The sequence below is a fragment of the Oncorhynchus tshawytscha genome, linkage group LG04, assembly GCF_018296145.1.
Source record: "Oncorhynchus tshawytscha isolate Ot180627B linkage group LG04, Otsh_v2.0, whole genome shotgun sequence".
Classification (NCBI taxonomy): Eukaryota; Metazoa; Chordata; class Actinopteri; order Salmoniformes; family Salmonidae; genus Oncorhynchus; species Oncorhynchus tshawytscha.
In genome coordinates this window covers 35993209-36014834 of record NC_056432.1, presented here as the reverse complement: position 1 = coordinate 36014834, position 21626 = coordinate 35993209, and the positions used below count along the sequence as shown (strand labels likewise).

Sequence of the window (21626 nt, the reverse complement as noted above, 5' to 3'; positions counted from 1 at the left end):
TACTTGGTTGTTCTTTGTGTAGGACGAGACCAAAAACCTGCTGTATTCAGAATTGTCCCCATCTCCGGTAATGTACACACAGGAAAGTATGTCTGACGTGGGCCAGACCTGTCCGTTTGAACATCCCTTCACCAGGATGCAGGGAACTCACAGGCTTGAAGGCTGACTAGAGGACTGAACGATAGCGTGCGAGTTTAGAAGTCGGCAACTGCGCAAGCATGCAAGAGAGTGCATCCGTGTGTGTACAGTGAATTCTCAGCCGTGGTAGCCAGCCAACGGCCAGGACAGCTCTTCCTGGCTGTACTTGAGACACCACATCCCTGAACGCCAGAAAATACCATCAAAGCAGGACTATGCAATCAAAGGCCTCCACTTAAAAGACTGACAAGCACACTGTGGCTCGAGCAAAGCAACTCAGAGGCCTACTAGCTGACTAACCAGCTGCTTGATCCCAGAGTAATGCCTCTTCCCTCCCTCCCCCTCTCTTCCTGCCTATTCCCTCCCTCTCTTAACCCACTCCCAACCTTCAAAAGAAAGAAAGAAAGAACGAAAGAGAGCCAAAGAAAGAACCAAAGAAAGAAAGAACGAGGATGCATACTGGGAAGAGATGGGGGAGGCTGTCATCTAAAGGTGACCTTTCATTGAGATAAAAAATAAAAATAAATGCACGCACACATGCGTGTCCAAGTGATGTGTACTGTTGCCATGATACACATTCTAGAACTATACCAAATAAAAATACAAACGCAACATGTTAAGTGTTGGTCCCATGTTTCATGAGCTGAAATAAAAAAAATCCTGAAATATTCCACACAAAAAGTCTCAAATTGTGCACAAATTTGTTTACATCCTATTAGCGAGCATTTCTCCTTTGCCAAGACAATCCATCAACATGACAGGTGGCATATCAAGATGCTGATTAAATGGCATGATCATTACACAGGTGAACCTTGTGCTGGGAACAATAAAGGGCCACTTTAACATCTGCAGTTTAGTCACAATACAATGCCACAGATGTCTCAAGTTGAGGGAGTATGCAATTGGCATGCTGACTGCAGCTCTGTCCACCAAAGCTGTTGCCAGAAAATTGAATGTTCATTTCTCTACCATAAACTGCATCCAACATAATTTTAGAAAATTTGGCAGTACGCCCAATCCAGCCTCACAACCGCAGACCACAAGTAACCACGCCAGCCCAGGACCTCCACATCCGGCTTATTTATATAAGTACTCAGAACCTTTGCTATGAGACTCAAAATTGAGCTAAGGCGCATCCTCTTTCCATTGATCATCCTTGAGATGTTGCTACAACTTGATTGGAGTCCACCTGTGGTAAATTCAATTAATTGGACATGATTTGGAAAGGCACACACATCTGTCTATATAAAGCCTCACAGTTGACAGTGCATTTCAGAACAAAACCAAACCATGAGCTCGAAGTAATTATCTGTCGACCTCCAAGACAGGATTGTGTCAAGGCACAGATCTGGGGAAGGGTACCAAAACATATCTACAGCATTGAAGATCCTGAAGAACACAGCAGGCTCCATCATTCTTAAATGGAAGAAGATTGGAACCACCAAGACTCCTCCTAGAGCTGGCTTTCCAGCCAAACTGAGCAATCGGGGAAGAAAGGCCTTGGTCAGGGAGGTGACCAAGAACCCCAATGGTCACTCTGACAGAGCTCCAGAGTTCATCTGTGGAGATGGGAGAACCTTCCAGAAGGACAACCATCTCTGTAGTACTCCACCAATCAGGCCTTTATGGTAGTGGCCAGATGGAAGCCACTCCTCAGTAAAAGGAACATGATAGTCTGCTAGGAGTTTGCCAAAAGGCACCTCAGACCATGAGAATCTAAATTCTCTGGTCTGATGAACCCAAGATTGAACGCTTTGGCCTGAATGCCAAGTGTCACGTCTGGAGGCAACCTGGCACCATCTCTACAGTGATGCATGGTGGTGACAGCATAATGCTGTGGGGTTGTTTTTCAGCGGCAGAGACTGGAAAACTAGTCAGGATCGAGGGAAAGATGCACGGAGCAAAGTACAGAGAGATCCTTGATGAAAACCTGCTCCAGAACGCTCAGGACCTCAGACTGGGGCGAAGGTTAATCTTCCAACAGGACAACAACCCTAAGCACACAACAAAGACATCGCAGTAGTTTTGGGACAAGTCTCGGTACGTCCTTGAGTGGCCAAGCCAGAGTCCGGATTTGAACCAAATCTAACATATCTCTGGAGAGACCTGAAAATAGCTGTGCAGTGATGCTTCCCAGCCAACCTGACAGAGATTGGGAGGATCTGCAAAGAAGAATGGGAGAAACTCCTCAAATACAGGTGTGCCAAGCTTGTAGGGTCATACCCAAGAAGACCTGAGGCTGTAATCACTGCCAAAGGTACATCAACAAAGTACTGAGTAAAGGGTCTGAATACTAATGTAAATGGGACATTCCCATTTTTTTAATATACATTTACAAACATTTCTAAAATGTTTTTTCATTATGGGATACTGTGTGTAGATTGATGAGATTTTACCTAACAAAATGTGGAAAAGGTCAGGGGAATGAAAACTTTCCGAATGCACTGTTTATTACTGTGTACTTAATGAACCAAAGGATGACACATATTGAACAAGATCATAGCTCGGGAGGAACACAAGACAATGCAATATAGTTTGTGCAAACCGCAAATTCCCCAATTACAGTTAGGTCAGCAGATGCCATACTACAGCTCCACAGGGTGAAAGACCGATATTTCTGAGAAAGGCTTCGGTGGTAAACCAATTTTGGAGAGAAGGGAATAGAGAGGGGAGACTGAAGTGTCAGACAGACAAGGATTTGGCCTCGAGGCAGGTGGAGGATTAGCCAAACCTGCACTTTATTCAGCCTTGTTTGTCTGGATCCGTCTCACAGTATGGAGCAGAGGGCTGGCTCTATCCATATACCCCGCTTTACCTCTCTGACAGCTCTAAGAGGAGGAGACACTACCTCTCTGACAGCTCTAAGAGGACACACTACCTCTGACAGCTCTAAGAGGAGACGCTTTACCTCTCTGACAACTCTAAGAGGAGGAGACACTACCTCTCTGACAGCTCTAAGAGGAGGAGACACTACCTCTCTGACAGCTCTAAGAGGAGGAGACACTACCTCCCTGACAGCTCTCCAAGAGGAGACGCTTTACCTCTCTGACAGCTCTAAGAGGAGGAGACACTACCTCTCTGACAGCTCTAAGAAGAGGAGACACTACCTCTCTGACAGCTCTAAGAGGAGAGACACTACCTCTCTGACAGCTCTAAGAGGAGGAGACACTACCTCTCTGACAGCTCTAAGAGGAGACGCTTTACCTCTCTGACAGCTCTAAGAGGAGGAGACACTACCTCTCTGACAGCTCTAAGAAGAGGAGACGCTTTACCTCTCTGACAGCTCTAAGAAGAGGAGACGCTTTACCTCTGACAGCTCTAAGAGGAGACGCTTTACCTCTCTGACAGCTCTAAGAGGAGGAGCTCTAAGAGGAGACGCTTTACCTCTCTGACAGCTCTAAGAGGAGACGCTTTACCTCTCTGACAGCTCTAAGAAGAGGAGACGCTTTACCTCTCTGACAGCTCTAAGAGGAGGAGACACTTCACCTCTCTGACAGCTCTAAGAGGAGACACTTCACCTCTCTGACAGCTCTAAGAGGAGGAGACGCTTTACCTCTCTGACAACTCTAAGAGGAGACACTTCACCTTTCTGACAGCTCTCCGAGACGCTTTACCTCTCTGAAAGCTCTAAAAAAAAGAAAAAAAAAGAGGAGGAGACGCTTACACACAGGTGAACTCCTGACACCAGGTGTGTGTGTGGGTGCACGTGTTAGGCTGAGTTAAAGGAAAACTCCAATTTCTTTTTCATTAGTCCACTGTTGATACAGTCCAATAATGTTGTTCTTGTCAGCAGTCAAGATAATGGACCCAAAATCCAAATTGAGGATCATCAAAAAAATATTTAAAAATGTTCACAGTTTCCTATGGGATGGCCATGTGCTCCACTAATACAAGGCTGTAAAAACTGGCAGGTCTGAATCACTACCACACAGCCCACTAGTCAGTGAGTCATGGAATTCCCCTGCAACATGCACAGGCTGTGTCCTGAATGGCAACTTATTCCCTATGAAGTGCACTACTCTTGACCGTGCCAATAGGGCTCGGGTCTAATGTGCACTACGTAGGAAATGGGGTGCCATTAGGGACTCACACATAGATTGATACAAGGTCACAACAGAACCATGTCTAGAAGAGGGAGAAGTCCTCACAGTATTGTAGATGACTGAACATATGAATGAATCTCCTTTTGTTTACATTGAACCTAACAAAATGCAGAGAAACAATATTATTTGAGAAGGTAAATGTGATCCTGTTCAGTTTCCTTTTCAAAGTCTTTTCAAAGTCTTGCTGTGATACGGAATCTGAGTAGTTACCGAGTATTATATTTCATTGTAATGCATCTTTATAGAGAATACCTCTCCCATCATTCCGAGATGTACTAATGTGGGTTGTTCTGGATGAAACGGTGGGTGAGAAAAGTAGTGAAAAAAGTAGTGAGCGGGAGATGTAGAGATACAGTGGATGTTAATTAACAGCAGCCTCCTATCTCTATCAATCCCTGAGTCATCCATCACACAACCATCAGGCATGTCCCTGCTAGGAGATAGCAGAGAGGGGAGGGAGGTGAGGTGGAGGGGAGAGAGAGGAGTGAAGGGAGGGCAGCCTCTGTGCTTGATGCTACATTATGAAACTATAAGAGGAACAATGATCCAAGTAGCTAGGCCTAAAACTCTGCACTTCAGTGTCAATCTTCCCTCTTGAATTATGTATGAAACGCTAAGTCTAATGTAGAAGTCCTTGCATTGGTGTTGCATTGGTGTTGCAAGAGAAAGAATTGAGTAACAAAATCCATCACCCATGAGAAATGTCTCAAGTTGTTCTCCTGTGTAGACCACTATGTATAACACATCCTGGTTCTAAATATCCCAGGTAAAAAGACAAATGGATTCCTCCAGTCTTAATCCAATACATCTAATGTGCAGTAACTGCTCAGGATGCACTAGGAAGGAATTATACCGTAGACTAGCAAGATGAAATCATTCGAGGCCCTGTGGTTAGTTTTTGAGTGGTTACTGTACCTCCAGTTAAGATCGAGCTCATTTGATTCCTAGCAGGCTAAGACTACCTGTGATGAGTGTCACCTTGCCTCTCCAGGACTTCGGTCTCCTTCCCTGCCCCAGTGCAGCATGGGTAACAGGATTTCAGTCGGAGTCCTTGCCAGCAATCATTACACAATTAATCCCCCAGCAAAGACCGCTTGGGTAACCTTGGGTCGTCTAATTTCCAATCATCCCTTCTATTCTACCGGCTGCCCTCCCGGCACCCCTCCACGAGACTCGAACCCAGGTCACATGACAAGGGTTTGTGAGGGAACGGATGTGAAACCATGCACTATATTATACTACCTTGCCCGTTACGAAACAATCAAAAACAGTAAAGTGAGAATACGCCAGCCAAAACAAGGACTGCTTGTGGAATGGCCTGGAGGTCTGGCAGGTGCAGTTAAGTCAACAGGAGGAGGAAGAGAAACCAGGGTGACGGGCTGACAATGTGTGGCAGTGACCCAACACAGCACACTGTCCCTGGGCTAAGCCCCTCACAACAGGGCTCCAGAGCCAAGTCCCCCCAGTCAGCCCCCCGGCTCAGTTACAGGCAGGGCAGGGGCAGCCCGGCTGGATCCTAATTGACTGGAATGATAGGAAGTGGAGGAGCGAACAGACTAACGGGAGAGGAGACTTAATCCGTGATGGCTGGACGAGGGCATCCCGCTGGTGGACTGGTGACGACTTGGAGCTGGAAGTGGAGACAAACACAGACTCTGATCTATAGACGCACACACACACACACACTTGTTCCATTAGAGTGAAATGAGCAACAAATACACCCACAGCCCAGTAGAGCGACTGGGACAGGAAGTAACAAACATACACGCAAAACAGCGGCCAAAGCCCTGACGATGCAGCCGGGCATAATCTGCCCTCCTTTAATCTGCCCTCCTCTGGCGAGTGATCCTGAGCCAAATCTCTTTCTCTCTCCTCATGCATAGTCTCCTCATTTCACAGGCCTACCCTGCATCACTCCTCCCTCCCTGCCCAGCCCAAGACAACCTTTCCTTACCGCTTCCCAGAAGCCCCTTCACCACCATCCCCATCTGGCCACCTCTTTTGTTCCTTTGTGCTAAAGCCCAGAGTGAGTCCGGATAAAACTTGGTTGACTGGACATGTTGATGGGCTGGCCGCGAGACACAGAGGCCACCTCCGACTTTCAAGAAACTATGAGTCTAATTTAAAAACCTGGCTGTAATAAGGAGAGGTCGATCTGAGCCTCACAACAGGAGCTCACAGTCTCTCTTCTCTGTTTCTCCCCCCCACTGTGACAGAACCAGCTAACTACTAATGGAGACGCAATCCAACAAAAAAGCAATGTCTGATATGTCTCCAGGGCTGATGTTCATTCTGATTCATTGGCTGGCATTTTTCCCCCCAAAAACCTATTTCTCACATATGGCACAATTATACATGACACCTGTACACACTAAAGTCACACTTCACAAGCATTCACACTTCATTGTCTGCAGTCAGACGTGGCTCTGGGTTGCATTCCACGCCGACAGATCTCACTGAATATGCTCTGTCAACAAAGACAGGCTAACCAGCATGAGGATAAATCGCTTCTATAGAGCTCCAGATTTCAGGAAACAGATTGAAGAGGAGGAGAAGAGGGGGGGGGGCGAAGATAAGGACAGAGGAGGAGATCGGAGAAAAGGATGAGGACACAAAAACAAAAAGAAGAGCTCCAACTAGAGCCGTGGTATGACACGGCAGTAACAGAGGTAAAACAACGGGGCCAGGCCTTCTGGTAGGGGTCAGTGCTCGTGGTGGGGTTGTTTGTTTGGATAGGGGGCGCTGCGCAGTTGAGAGAAAAGGGAGGAATTCGTCTTCCGCGGCAGCAGGGAATGGATGATGGAGGATGGGGGTGTAATTATTATTATTAGGCCTGTAGTGAGAGGGGTGTAAGACCCCCTTCGCAGGCCACCTGACTGTATCAGGAGGGGAGGAAGGAGGGATGGGGGAGGAGGAAGGGAGGACCGGGGAAAAGAGAGCAACTGTTGCCAGAAGTTCAGTTCTGGCAACAGGTCTGTGTGAGCTCCGGAGGTCTGTGTGAGCTCCGGAGGGTTGGAGAGGGACATGTGTTCCACGTCCTGCTAGCTAGTAATGCTACGAGGCCAGGCCAGCGCTCACCGCCCCCCTCCACACTAAAACACGGCTGTGCTCGGCTGCATTGGGATAACCCATTTCATGGAATTTACAGACAAGAGAGGAAGAAAACCTCCCCACCTCATAACCCCATGTGTGAGCGAGAACCATTAGACTTGCAGGCAGATACAGTGTAGAGCTCATAACAGGCCCCCGGGGGCCTCTGGGTATTAACACAGATACCTACCGTCCCCTGAGAGACAGGCTCCTTTACAAAAGGGCCAAGATGTCAGCAAACGCTAAAATATTTCTCTATCCAGTCGAGACACAACGCATAGCACAGTGGCCACGCAGTTCATCAAGATAACGGCCACCGCTTTTCAAATATGCACTCAATGTGATGCCATTAAGCCGCCGGCCGCTGACCAACCCTTTACAGTGTAAAGACGCAGACCCCCAGCCATATAGTAGGCGGTTGTTTGGCATCAAGACTAGGCCCAGGGCTCCGTCAGAGAACGCCCAGCAGATTTACAGCCAACCTTTAACTCGGCGGTGAGATAAGGGGGCTGTGTAATATCTGTGTCTCTTAACCAGAGAGCTATTGTGCCACATGGATAAATCTAGCAGGACCGTCGTGCTTCGGCCCAGCCACTTTTATTTATTATTCCTCTCTCGCTGATTAAAGATATTAGCGAGGAGAGGCAGTGCTCTGTTCAGTTCCACTTTACTCTCTAAGTGTGAGACTGTACTGGGAGAAAACATACCCTGGCAGGGCTGATAGCGGATGGACAGGCTGAATGGTCCTAACTCACTGTGTGCCGGGTCAATTGGAAGCCCTCCCTGTGGACAGACAGAATATTTCCATCTACAGTGTTATATGATGTACTCTTTTCTCTTTAGCTCATTCAGCACAAACATAGTTCACGGGTTTTATCTTTTATTTTATATGTAATGTGGGTGCTTTGGTGTGTTTGGACCCCAGGAAGAGTAGCTGCTGCCTTGGCGGCAGCTAATGGGGATTCCTAATAAAAAACTAGTACACAGTAAAACAGAAGAGAACCGAGACGACCAGCCCAGATAGCAAAGGAAGTCAGCCGGCTGCCTGAGTGGTTCTAACTGGATGTTCGGTTCTAACTGGAAGTCCCTGTGACCAGGACTTGTGGCTGGAGATATAGGAGATAATACCATGATATAGGACTGTATATAGTATGGCTTCTCCATATGGTACAGCCATTGATATAGTATGCAGATGAGAATGCTATTCGTTGACTACAGCTCAGCGTTCAACACCATAGTGCCCTCTAAGCTCATCACTAAGCTAAGGACCCTGGGACTGAACACCTCCATCTGCAACTGGATCCTGGACGTACCGATGGGCTGTCTCCAGGTGTTAAGGGTAGGTAGCAACACATCTGCCATGCTGCTCCTCAACATGGGAGCCCATCTGGGGTGTGTGCTCAGTCCAGTACTCCCCGTTTCTCTCATGACCACACGGCCAGACAACTCCAACACCATCATTAAGTTTACCGATGACAACAGTGGTAGACTTGATCACTGACAACAATGAGACAGCCTGTAGTGGGAAGGTCAGAGACCTGGCCATGTGGTGCCAGGACAACCACCTCTCTCTCAACATGATCAAGACAATGGAGATGATTGTGGACTACAGGAAAAAGAGGACTGAGCACGCCCCCATTCTCATCGACGGGGCTGTAGCGGAGCAGGTTGAGAGCTTCAAGTTCCTTGGCATCCACATCACCAACAAACTATCATGGTCCAAGCACACCAAGGCAGTCATGAAGATGGCACGACAAAACCTATTTCCCATCAGGAGACTGAAAAGATTTTGCATGGGTCCTCAGATGCTCAAAAGGTTCTACAGCTGTACCATCGAGAGCATCCTGACTGGTTGCATCACTTCATGGTATGGCAACTGCTCGGCCTCTGACCGCAAGGCACTACAGAGGGTAGTGCGTACGGCCCAGTACATCACCGGGGCCAAGCTTCCTGCCGTCCAGGACCTCTACACAAGGCGGTGTCAGAGGAAGGCCGGAAAAATTGGCAAAGAAGCCAGCCACCCGTGTCAGACTGTTCTTTCCGGTACCGTACAGCAAGCGGTCCCGGAGCGCCAAGTCTAGATCCAAGAGGCTTCTAAACAGCTTCTACCACCAAGCCATAAGACTCCTGAACAGCTCATCAAATGGCTGCCCACTCTATTTGCATTGCGCCCCCCCTCCCCTTCTACACTGCTGCTACTCTTATTATCTGTGCATAGTCACTTTAATAACTCTACCTAGATGTACATATTACATGTACATAATACCGGTGCCCCCGCATATTGACTTTGTACTGGTACCCCCTGCATATATTCACACTATTGTTATTTACTGCTGCTCTTTAATTATTTGTTATTCTTTTCTTACTTTTTAAAAATGCTTTTTTGGGGGTATTTTCTTAAAACTGCATGGTTGGTTAAGGGCTTGTAAGTAAGCATTTTAAATCAATGTGACAAATTAAATTTGTTTTGAGATTCCATTATGATATAGAATTATATACAGCCGTTGATATGGTATGCAGACTACATTACGATATCGGAAGAGAAGAGTCCTCCGCTGAAGTAAAGTTCAGTAGCTGTAGACATACTACAGTAACCATGCCAGAGATCTGGGTTCTCAGGGGTTCAACCTGAGTACACGTCTGTTGCCTTCTCCATTACTACCTCTCGCCATCACTCCCTGTCTACACAGAGGTCCTCTCATCTCTCACACTGTCGTGGAAAAAAAAACCACTGGGCCCTGACACAACAAAGTGCTTCCGAAACATCACTCAGGACAGAGACTACAAACACACAGATAAAGAGGAGAGACAGGGAGGGGAAGAGAGGGAGAGTGACACTCCGAGCAAGACACAAAGAGAGAGAGACGAGAGAAAGAGTGAAAGCGAGAGACAAAGAGAGCACCATCATTAAAGGAAACATTCTGCCTCAGTGCAGTGTCATTCATTTCTCCTGTGAGAGGTCCGTAGTAGAGCCATTTGATTGGAATAGGATCTCTACTCGATCTTTTTAACACGACTGCGCAATTACTATAATAATTTAAAATTAAAGACATGACACCCCCACTCTCACTAATACCTAAAGAAAAGAGGGGAGGTCTACTTTCTCTGAACACTGAGGTGGTGAAGTGATATGAAAAGACAACAGTAGGGGTCTTTGTGAAGGTGTGTGTGTGTGTGTGGGTGTGTGCGCGTGCACGTACGCGAGAGAGTGTTTTCGAAGATCATAGGGGAAAGCTCATAATGAATATTTAAACAAGACAGATTTCCACAGCATAGTTTTGATGGTGTGCTTTTCTGCATTTAAAATTAGAGCAAAAGAGTCAACGGTTTAACCACCAAGTGCCTTGGCTGAAAAAAAGAAAATGCCTTATTTGAAGCCCTGGCTCGTACAAGCAAGTTTGAAAAAAAACTCAAAAACATGCACTTGCTAGGCAAATTAAAAATATCCAAGAAATGTATTTTGTACGATACGGATTGTGCTCAATCGAGCTGTGAGCATATACTACGAACACAGTAAATCCTTTTGAGATTGAAGAGGTGCCTGACGAGCTGCTGCCTGGCTGTGAATAAAGGTCGTCTTTGAATAGCGATGTGTAGTAGAGCTTTTCCCCAACTCAGAAGAGCTCCCAGGTCCCCAGGCATTGGATATGAAAGATATTTTACACTGGGTTTGGATATGCACTTCTCAAATCTTTATTTTCAAAGTCTTGCACTATTCATTCGGAGTCTGTTGTGTAGCTCTGCGGGAGGCTGAGGTTTGGCTGGGTCAGGGAGGCGGTGGGGAGGGGAGTGTGGTAGGCAGCACTGATACAGATGAAGTATGGATTATCTCCTCTATGAGTCTGAGTGGTTAAGCCCCTGTGCTATAGCTGCTGTAGCTAGACCCACTCCCTTTCACAGTCAGTTCAGCTCCCTCTTCCAACACCACAGTTCAGCTGCAGGCCTTCGCATCTGGAGACAAGCCATCAGATACATCCCTCTTCCCCTTCCCATCTCCCAGTCTCCTGCTCTGACCCGAACCTTAGTTGTGCGCAAAAGGAAATGCAGAGGAATGCAAAATCAGGCCCAAATAAAGAGCCAGTAAACACAAAACTAAAACAACCACAACAAGCAGGGAGGAATGACAACCGCCAGGCTCCAGACATCCCATTAATAGACAGGTCACTGGCCTAAAGACCATTCCCAGAAAGACGCCATTCTCGCTCTTCCTTCCCCTTCAAACACGGTCTGAAATGGTGCCCTTTTCGCCATACAGTCCACGACTTTATAGTGGGACCCTCTTCCCTAAGTAGTGCACAAAGGAGGATAGGGTGCTATTTCAGACATAACCTATAACTCCATAGAGACCTTGTAAAGATAAACATAGAACTGTGTAGTCCATGAGCCAGAGGGCCAAATTTCACCTAATGCAGGGTCATTTAGGTCCTGGGGGACCAACGAACCATATCTCCGCTTTGACCATTAGGGCCGACCTCCTTGTGGTCGGAGCATTGGAGAGAGAGAAAGGGGCGGTAGCGAGTGAGAAAAATTTAATCTAATTTTATTTGTCACATGCTTCATAAAAAAACAGCAGTAGACCAAGAATGAAATGCTTCCCAACAATGCAGAGTAATAAACGTAATAACTACACAATGATTAACGTTAACTTGGCTATATACACGGGGTACCAGTACTGACAGGGGTACGAGGTAATTGAGGTTCATATATACATACATACATACAACTACGAATGAAGTGACCAGGCAAAAGGATAAATAAACTGCAACAGCAGTTTACGTGATGAGTCAAAAGTTGGTGCAACAAGGGTCAACGCAGACAGTCCGGGAAGCTATTTGGTTAACCAACTCATCGATCTAAGAAACATCCTAAAATACTACATATCTGTCGACGAGGATGACTGTGTTGGACTTGTTTGCCACAAATTCAACTGAGTGTTTGACGTGTGACGCTGAATGTGAGACTCGAGTGAGCAGAGGAATAGACTGAATGATTGATTCCCTGGATACGGGTAGGACAAACTATTGACTGTGTGAGGGTAGAGAGAGAATCGGAAAAGATGGCTTAGGCAACAATAAGCTCGCAACTACCATTTGAACCAAGAGAAAATCAGGAACGGGAGGTGTACTGTGAAATATTGGGTTTGTTTGTTGTTGTTGCTGTTCATAAAATAACTGATGCTACTACACAGAAAAGCATACTCGTTGTCGGTGCACACGCATACAGTTTCATGAGAAACCTGTTGAGCCCAGATAAACCAGGAGACAAGTCATTCATAGATCTAGTCGATCTATTACAATAGCACTTCAACCACAAACACAATGAAATAGTGCAACGCTTCAAGTTTGATTCACACATGAGAAAACCTACCGAATCAGTGGTGGAACATGTGGCCGAGTGGAGGAAATGAGCACTGGACTGTAACTACGGGAATACATTCGCAATGTATCGCAAATGCTACTCGATTGGCTGGTGTGGGATTAATGACAGGATACAAAACCCGTTATCAGAGCCTAATCTCACATTTGAGAACGCACTCAAACTGGCCAAGGCCATGGAGTCTGCTGCAAATCCAGTGCATTTCTTTTCGCAAAGGGGCGCTACTGCGTGCCACACAGTAAAAGAGAGCAGCTCTGAGCACGTTGGTTTTCAAAGAAGGGAAAGCCACTGGGGCAGCAACCAATAGAGACCGTTATCGTTGCAAAGGCAAACATGCAGCGTTTACTGTAAATTGAAAACATGAAGTGTTATGCATGTGGTATAATAGGACACATTGAGATCGCGTGGCGCAATAATAAAAAGCAACAGGCAACAGAAAAGAATTACGACAGAATACCAAATACCTTGCGACGCTCTCCGCTCAAAGTAATAAAAGTGATTGATTTACAGGTTCAATGAGAAGTGGGGAAAAAGTGCCTAAATTGAGAGACACGCCTATTACACTCAAAACAGTATAGGAGAGTAAATCACTGATTGGAGTTGCTGATGTTCAGGTGGAATATCAAGGAAAGTAAAAGTCTGCCTCTCTTGGTCGTGGAAGGTACTGGCCCCAGTTTACAAGGGAGAGGGTGGTAGAAGGAAACCAAATTGAACTGGGATGAAATCAAGCATGTCACTGCAGCAGGTGCTTTCAAAGCATGAGCGCGGGTTCAAAGAGCAGCTAGGGACATTAATAGGGGTCCAAGCTCCCATTCATGTTGCTGCAGATGCTACTCCCGGATTCTACAGGCCAAGATCAGTTCCATATGCCATGAAGCCTAATGTGGATGTGGAAATTGATACTCTTTGCATAGGATATAATTATTCCTGTCAAGTTCTGAGTGGGCAGCACCAGTTGTTCCCATACACAAACCAGATGGTTCAATAAGATAGGGGGGGGGGTGAAGTTTTCAGGAGGATGGAAAAGGCCGGTCTCCGGCTGAAGAGGAGCAAGTGTACACTGTTAGCTGATGAAGTGCAGTACCTGGGTCACAAGGTGGACGCCAAGGGGTGGACGTCACAAGGTGGACGTCAAAGCTAAAGTAAGCCCTGTCGTGGAAGCTCCAGCTCCGACAAGCGTTACAGGGCTGGAAGACTATCTTGGTTACTGAACTATTACAAATCGTTTCCTCCCTGACCTCTTCGCTCCACTGCATCAACTGTTAAGGAAGGACGTGGGCTGGAATGGTAAGAAAGACAAGAAGAAGATTTTGCGAAGTCAAAAGGAGTTACTGCAATTAGAAGTGCTGGTGGACTCCTCAGCAGACAGAGATCTCATCTTATCGTGTGATGCCTCATCGTATGGTGTGGGGGCGGTTCTATCACACCGGATGGAGAACGGCACAGAGAAACTTACCAGGTTCATGTCAAGAATTGTTGCCAGCAGAGAAAAAGTCCTCCCAGCTGGACATGGAAGGACTGGCTGTCATTCGGAATACAGAGAAGTTCTTATACGGTAGAACATTCACTATTGTGACCGACCATAAGCCTATGATCTCGGTTTCATGAAGAAAAGCTAGTACCACAAATGATCTCGCCAAGAGATCAACGTTGGGCTGTGTGGCTCAGGGCCTACGAGTACAGAATAATCTACAAGCTAGGTAGACACCATGGGAATGCTGATGCTCTGAGTAGGCTGCCCGTTCCACAAATCATTGTTCAGTGAGGAAACAAATGTCTTGATGATCGATGTGTTGGATGATTCAAGGGTTTTAATTTTAACTATTTTTTTACATTGTTGAATAGTGAAGACATCACAACTATGAAATAACACATTTGGAATCATGTAGTAACCCAAAAAAGGGTTAAACAAATATATTTTATATTTGAGATTCTTCAAAATAGCCACCCTTTGCCTTGACAGCTTTGCACATTCTTGGCATTCTCTCAACCAGCTTCATGAGGTAGTCACTCACAAAGACAAGGCGGGTGTAACCAAAAATGTCAAAATCCCAATTGACAGATTTCCACCTGTCTAACGTCCAATGCTCATGTTTCTTGGCCAAAGCAAGTGTCTTCTTCTTATTGGTGTCCGTTACTAGTGTGTTCTTTGCAGCAATTCGACCATGAAGGCCTGATTCATGCAGTCTCTGAATAGTTGATGTTGAGATGTGTATGTTACTAGAACTCTGCGCAGCCCAAATAAATGCTTCAATCTGAGGTGTAGTTAATTGCCCATTTCTGAGGCTGTTAACTCTAATGAACTTATCCTCTGCAGCAGAGGTAACTCTGGTTCTTCCTTTCCTGTGGCGGTCCTCATGAAAGCCAGTTTCATCATAGCGCTTGATGGTTTTTGCGACTGAACTTGAAGAAATGTTCAAAGTTCTCAAAATTTTCTGTATTGACTGACCTTCATGCCTCGAAGTAATGGACTGTCATTTCTCTTTGCTTATTTGAGCTGTTCTTGCCATAATATAGACTTGGTCTTTTACCAAATAGGGCTATCTTCTGTATACCACCCCTATTTTGAGCCAATCCGTTGTGTTGTGACCAAACGCATTAAGAAGGAAAGAAATTCTACAAATGATCTTTTAACAAGGCACACCTGCTAATTGAACTGCATTCCAGGTGACAACATCATGAAGCTGGTTGAGAGAATGCCAAGAGTGTGCAAAGATGTCATCAAGGCAAAGGGTGGCTACTTTGAAGAATCTAAAATCTAAAATATATTTCGATTTCTTTAACACTTTCTTGGTTACTACATGATTCCATGTGTGTTATTTAATAGTTTTAATGTCTCCACTATTATTATACAATGTAGAAAACAGTCAAAATAAAGAAAATGAGTAGGTGTCTTAACTTTTGACTGATACTGTGTATTTACACACCTAATCATTCAGCCCTCCGTTTCCTGTCGTCAGCTCCTTTGTCTTGCTGACGTTGAAGGAGAGGTTGTTGTCCAGGCACCACACTGTTGTTTCGTCAGCAAACTTAATTATGGTGTTGGAGTCGTACGTGGCCATGCAGTCATGGGTGAACAGAGAGTACAGGAGGGGACTAACCATGCACCCCTGAGCTACCCCTGTGTTGAGTGTCAGCACGGTGTTATTGCCTACCCTTACCACCTGGTGGCGACCCATCAGGAAGTCCAGGATCCAGTTGCAGAGGGAGGTGTTCAGTCCCGGGGTCCTTAGCTTAGCGATGAGCTTGGAGGGCACTATGGTGTTTAACGCTGAGCTGTTGTCAATGAGCTGTAGTCAATGAACAGCATTCTCACACACTGTAGGTGTTCCTCTTGTCCATGTGGAAGAGTGCAGTGTTGAGTGCAATAGAGATTGCGTCATCTGTGGATCTGTTGGGGGGGGTATACGAATTGGAGTGGGACCAGGGTGTCCAGGATGATGGTGTTGATGTGAGTTGTGACCAGCCTTTCATGGCTACATCTCTGAGTGCTATGGGGGGCAGCCGTCAATTAGACAGGTTACCTTGGCGATCTTGGTAACAGTGAGCTAAACAAGGACTATGTGTAGAATAATGATGATCACCAAGCACTTGGCTGAGCAACGAAAGAGCAGCCCTCCAGCCAAACAGAGAGAGAGAGACAGACCAGAAAAGCTTGGTGGTATTCATTAAGCACCACCACATGGAAGAAAGCGAGCGGTGTCCCCTAATGAATAAAACCCTGTACCGGAGCAGTCCCAGTCTGCGTCCCAATGTCTCAGCTCTGTGATTACCAACCGAGGCGCAGCAGAGAGGGCTGAACGGCTCGTTGTCTCCCTTAGACAGAGACGTCCGGTGTGCTCAGAGGGTAATTACCCAGAATTCCAGGAACAAGGGTCCTACTAACCGCTGCCGAGCAGCTGCCAAATCAGTTTAGTCTCATCTCCACCTTAGGACCCTCCAATTGGCTCAAGCATGGGTACTTTCCAACTTGGACATCTGCTACTTCGCTAGTGAATACACCTCATCTGACCTGCATAGACACTCTAAATATTGCATACAGTCCTGTGCTGTGAGGTACGACCACCATGAGAACGGCTGATCCTAGATACGCATGATAGACACAGAAGTTACGGGGTCATCGAGGAGTATAGAGAACAACCACAGATAACGTCAACAGTGTGTCCTCGTGAGGACATTTCCCTCAACGTAACTGTAGTGGGAAAAGCGTTGTAAATGTGAAGTTAAGTGCTTTATTGCTTGTACAGCATTTTTATGAACAACGGCAATGAGAATCTGGGCTGGTACTGTTTGTGCACGTTCCAAATGACCGATGACCCCCCACCCCAATTCCTTTATAGCACGGGCCCTGGTCAAAAGTTGTGCACTAGGTAGGAAACAAGGTGCCAACATAAAGGAAGTCAGAGAAACTTGAACAGTACGGGCTACAATACACAACCCATCTCCACTCCCAACTCTACAGAAACAAACTAAAGAGAACGTAGCCTAACTGCTGGCCTTGTCTGACTGAAGCTTACAGTATCACTTCCAGGAGTCTGGAGTCCAGTGTTTGCCTTATCTATGGAGGTTGTCAGTAGGATCACCTTTAAACTAGCTGGCAGGTCAGGACTGGAGAAGCTCATTGTGTGTGTCCGTTGGGACCGAGGCACATGCTCTGGGCCATACAGGGAGATATAGGAGTTGATTGAGCGGGGGGGGGGAGCAGTATACGCTGTCTGCAGCCTAAAAATAGAGTGGAGGGTGTGAGAGCATAGAGCACACTGCAGCCAGACTGGCTCTGCTCTTGGGGGGGGGCAGTGTTCTCCGCTCACCCCTTTCTCTGCAATGAGCTCTGCAGTACTAGTGTGGAGCCCAAAATAACTCCCCCCGCCCTCCCTTCTACAATGCTGCTGGATCAGGACACGCTCACACAGACTGCACGCTCAGCTGGGGCAAGCTTGGCTCTATGTTAACGCCACTAATCCAGTATATGTGCAAATCAGACCTGAACCACACTCCCACTCTCTCTAGGGCACACACGCGTCCCACCGGGGGGCACACACGCGTCCCACCGGGCACAGAAGTCAGTTCAACATCTAGTCTGGACTTACATTTGGTTGAGTTGTCAACTAATGTACATTGTTTTCATTAAAAGTTGGGTGGAAAAAAAAAACTAAACGCCCTTACGTTGATTACATTTTGCAAACCCAATTAATTTCCCCACTTTGATTCACCATCATCACGTAGATTTTTGGGGTTGAAATGATGTGGAAACAATGTTGATTCAGCCAGTTTTGGCCCAGTGAGGTTACAGTATTGCCAACCCTCTCACTACTTAGAAGAGATGCTCTTCCAACCATAACCCCCTCTACCATGAGAACAACTGCTAGAAGATTGGCTTAGAAATGAGCAGTTGCACATTTGGAGGCAGAAGAGAAAAGGTTTCTGGGAAACGGAATGCAACTTCAGACTTCTTTGTTTGCTTTACGGGCCAATAGAGAAGCAGAGACACACGCTCTCGCAAAAGCACCCAATTCAGCTTTTCTCAAATCAAGGCAGAAGTTCAAAAAGCACAGTGACGAGACTGAGGGGAAAAGGCTAATTACTGTATACACTACACAAACACGGCAATGACTCATTGCACACTCACACATCCTGTCCCATTGATGCCTTGGTATTCTCCCTCTTCCTTTAAACCTCGGCAGGAATGTAAACTACATAAATAAAGGGGTCTTGGGCTGACTGCGCCAATTCCCCACACAGCAGCAGGAAAAGGAGGAATCTCAATGGCGTCAGTAATTTGACTCTTGATATATTCACTGGGTGCTAGTCAGAGTAGCCAGACACAGAAGAAATAGGATATCCCCCGACTCCCACCTCAGCAATAAGGAGAGTCCTGTACAAACGACTCCCTGAATCATCTTCGGAGAGGCTGAACAGACCGTTCCTCAACGGTGCCATGTGCCGGCCATTTTGCCATTCCCTGGCTGGATTGGCACACCATCTGAGATCATTACGGGGGCCCAGTGTGGTGTAGGGCACACGCAGGCTGCTCCTACTCTGTAAACCAGGAATAGGCTAGGTAGACTAGGTCTGTGAGTGAAATTGGCACCCTACTCCCTATAGTGCAACGCCTTTTTAATTTTTTTAATTTCACCTTTATTTAACCAGGTAGGCTAGTTGAGAACAAGTTCTCATTTGCAACTGCGACCTGGCCAAGATAAATCATAGCAGTGTGAACAGACAACACAGAGTTACACATGGAGTAAACAGAGCCTTAGGGCTCTGGTGAAAAGTGCAACATAAAGCGAATAGGGTGCCACTTCATGAGTGGCGAGCTTGGAGGGCACTATGGTGTTGAACGCTGAGCTGTAGTTAACGAACAGCATTCTCACACACTGTAGGTTTTCCTCTTGTCCAGGTGGGAGATGGCAGTGTTGAGTGTAATAGAGATGGCGTCATCTGGGGATCTGTTGGGGCGGTATGCGAAAAGGATGACATTTCAGACACATCCTCTGTGCTCCAGCAGGGTTTAGACCTGAGAGAGACAAGCTTATCCTCAGTGCTTTAGAGACCCATCCGCATTGCACGCCCCCTCCCATCAGAGACACTCCTGAGCTCTCCTAGTTTTTACTGCAATTACTCTGAGCATCTGTTCACCCACAGGCCTCAATTACCTTATCACTACACCACCCACCCGCCAGACCAGGGCCCAATCACCTGAACAACAAACCACCCACCCAAACCAGCCAGACTGACTGACTGCACAGACAAAGTGCCAATCAAGCCATACCCCTCCACCATTGCAATGCTACCATAGAGCCATCAGTTGTCTCAGTGACAAGATTCAGTTGTCCGTTCGAATATTCCCTCTATATTTCATTAAGCTGAAAGTCTGACTTGAACAAAGAAAGCATCAACATTTAATGCCAGCAACTGGTTAGCTGAGATGGAAGCCATGCCGGCCAGGCACCATCCAAATTACAAAATGAGCGCTAGCAAATGCTAGGAGAACACTCAATCTTGTTTTTGTATTATCTGGAAACATTGGGGTCAGAATGATTTTTTTTTTTCCTCGATCAGTGCAGATTAGTATCCAACCACTAAACTACTCTGGACAGATGGACTGCTCTGCTAGGGTGGTGGAATGCCCCAGCCTCAATCACAGCCAATCATGGTGAATGTTTATAAAGCCTATTGTTGTCTAAACCACTGGGGCCTCAATGAGGGGGGGACACAGGAGTGGAGCCCAGGGGTCAGAGGAATATTAGAACAATAGCCTCAGGAGCTGATGAAAATATGTCCATTTCAGAGACCATAACAGTTCAATTTAAAAGAGGAAGAAAATCGACACTTATGCAAGTGGTCTTCGAAACCACTGGAATGTACAACATTTGTGAATTTCCTAGAGTAGCGGATAATGATTGCATCCAAATCCACCTTTGTTGAAGCACCTTTGGCAGCGATTACAGCCTCAAGTCTTATTGGGTATGACATTACAAGCTTTGCACACCTGTATTTGGAGAGTATCTCCCATTCTTCTCCGCAGATCCTGTCAAGCTAAATTCACGGTTGGTTGGTAAGTGTTGCTGCACAGCTATTTTCAGGTCTCTCCAGATATGTTCCGGGCTTTGGCTGGTCCACTCAAGGACATTCAGAGACTTGTCCCGAAGCCACTCCTCCATAGTCTTGGCTGTGTGCTTAGGGTCGTTGTCCTTTTGGAACGTGAACCTTCACGCCAGCTCTGGAGCAGGTTTTCATCAAGGATCCCCATTTACTTTGTGCAGTTCATCTTTCCCTCAATCCTGACTCATCTCCCAGTCCCTGCCCCTGAAAAACATCCCCATGGCATGCTGCCACCACGTTTCACTGTGGGGATGGGAACAGGTTTCCACCAGACGTGACGCTTGGCATTCAGGCCAAAGAGTTCAATCTTGGTTTCATCAGACTAGAGAATCTTGTTTCTCATGGCCGGAGAGTCCTTTAGGTGCCTTTTGGCAAACTCCAAGCAGGCTGTCAGGTGCCTTTTACTGAGGAACAGCCTCCTTCTGGACACTCTACATAAAGGCCTGATTGGTAGTGTGCTGCAGAGACGGTTGTCCTTCAGGAAAGGCTCTCCCATCGCCACAGAGGAACTCTGGAGCTCTATCAGAGTGACCATCGGGTTCTTGGTCACCCCCCTGACCATGGCCCTTCTACCCCGATTGCTCAGTTTGGCCTGGCAGCTCTAGAAAGAGTCTGGTGGTTCCAAACTGCTTCTATTTAAAAATGGAGCCCACTGTGATCTTGGGGACCTTCAATGCTGCAGACATGTTGTTGGTACTCTTCCCCAGATATGTGCCTCGATACAATCCTGTCTCGGAGCTCTACGGGCAATTGCTTTGACCTCATGGCTTGGTTTTTGGTCTGACATGCACTGTCAACTGTGTGCCCTATATAGACAGGTGTGTGGATTTCCAAATCATGTCCAATCAATTGAATGTACCACAGGTGGACTCCAATCAAGTAGAAACATCTCAAGGATGATCAATGGAAACAGGATGCACCTGAGCTCAATTTTGAGTGCCATAACAAAGGGTCTGAATACTTATTTATGTAAATAAGGTATTTATTTTTAATACACCAACCCCCCCCAAAAAAAAAAAACTAATGTTTTGCTTTGCCATTATAGGCTATTGTGTGTAGATTGATTAGATGAAAAATTGTTTCCATTTTAGAATAAGGCTGTAATGTAACAAAATGTGAAAAAAGTCAAGGGGTCTGAATTCTTTCAGAATGCACTGTAGCTATGCCATGTACTCTGATCTTGACTCACCATCAAATATCCCTGGGAAATATCCCTGCCAGAAACAATAACAGTCAAATAAACAACAATATGGCAACACTCCTAGTAAAAGGTACCTTGTACAATAAGAGTTGAGGATATCGTTATTGACTTTC

At 46.3% G+C, this 21626-nt stretch overlaps 1 protein-coding gene across 8 annotated transcripts in view; it reads right to left on the bottom strand.

Moving 5' to 3' along the window:
• The window catches only part of LOC112248640 (ARVCF delta catenin family member), a 240150-nt gene that overhangs the window by 68859 nt on the left and 149665 nt on the right, over positions 1 to 21626 (bottom strand). The gene's annotated exons all lie outside the window — the stretch shown is intronic.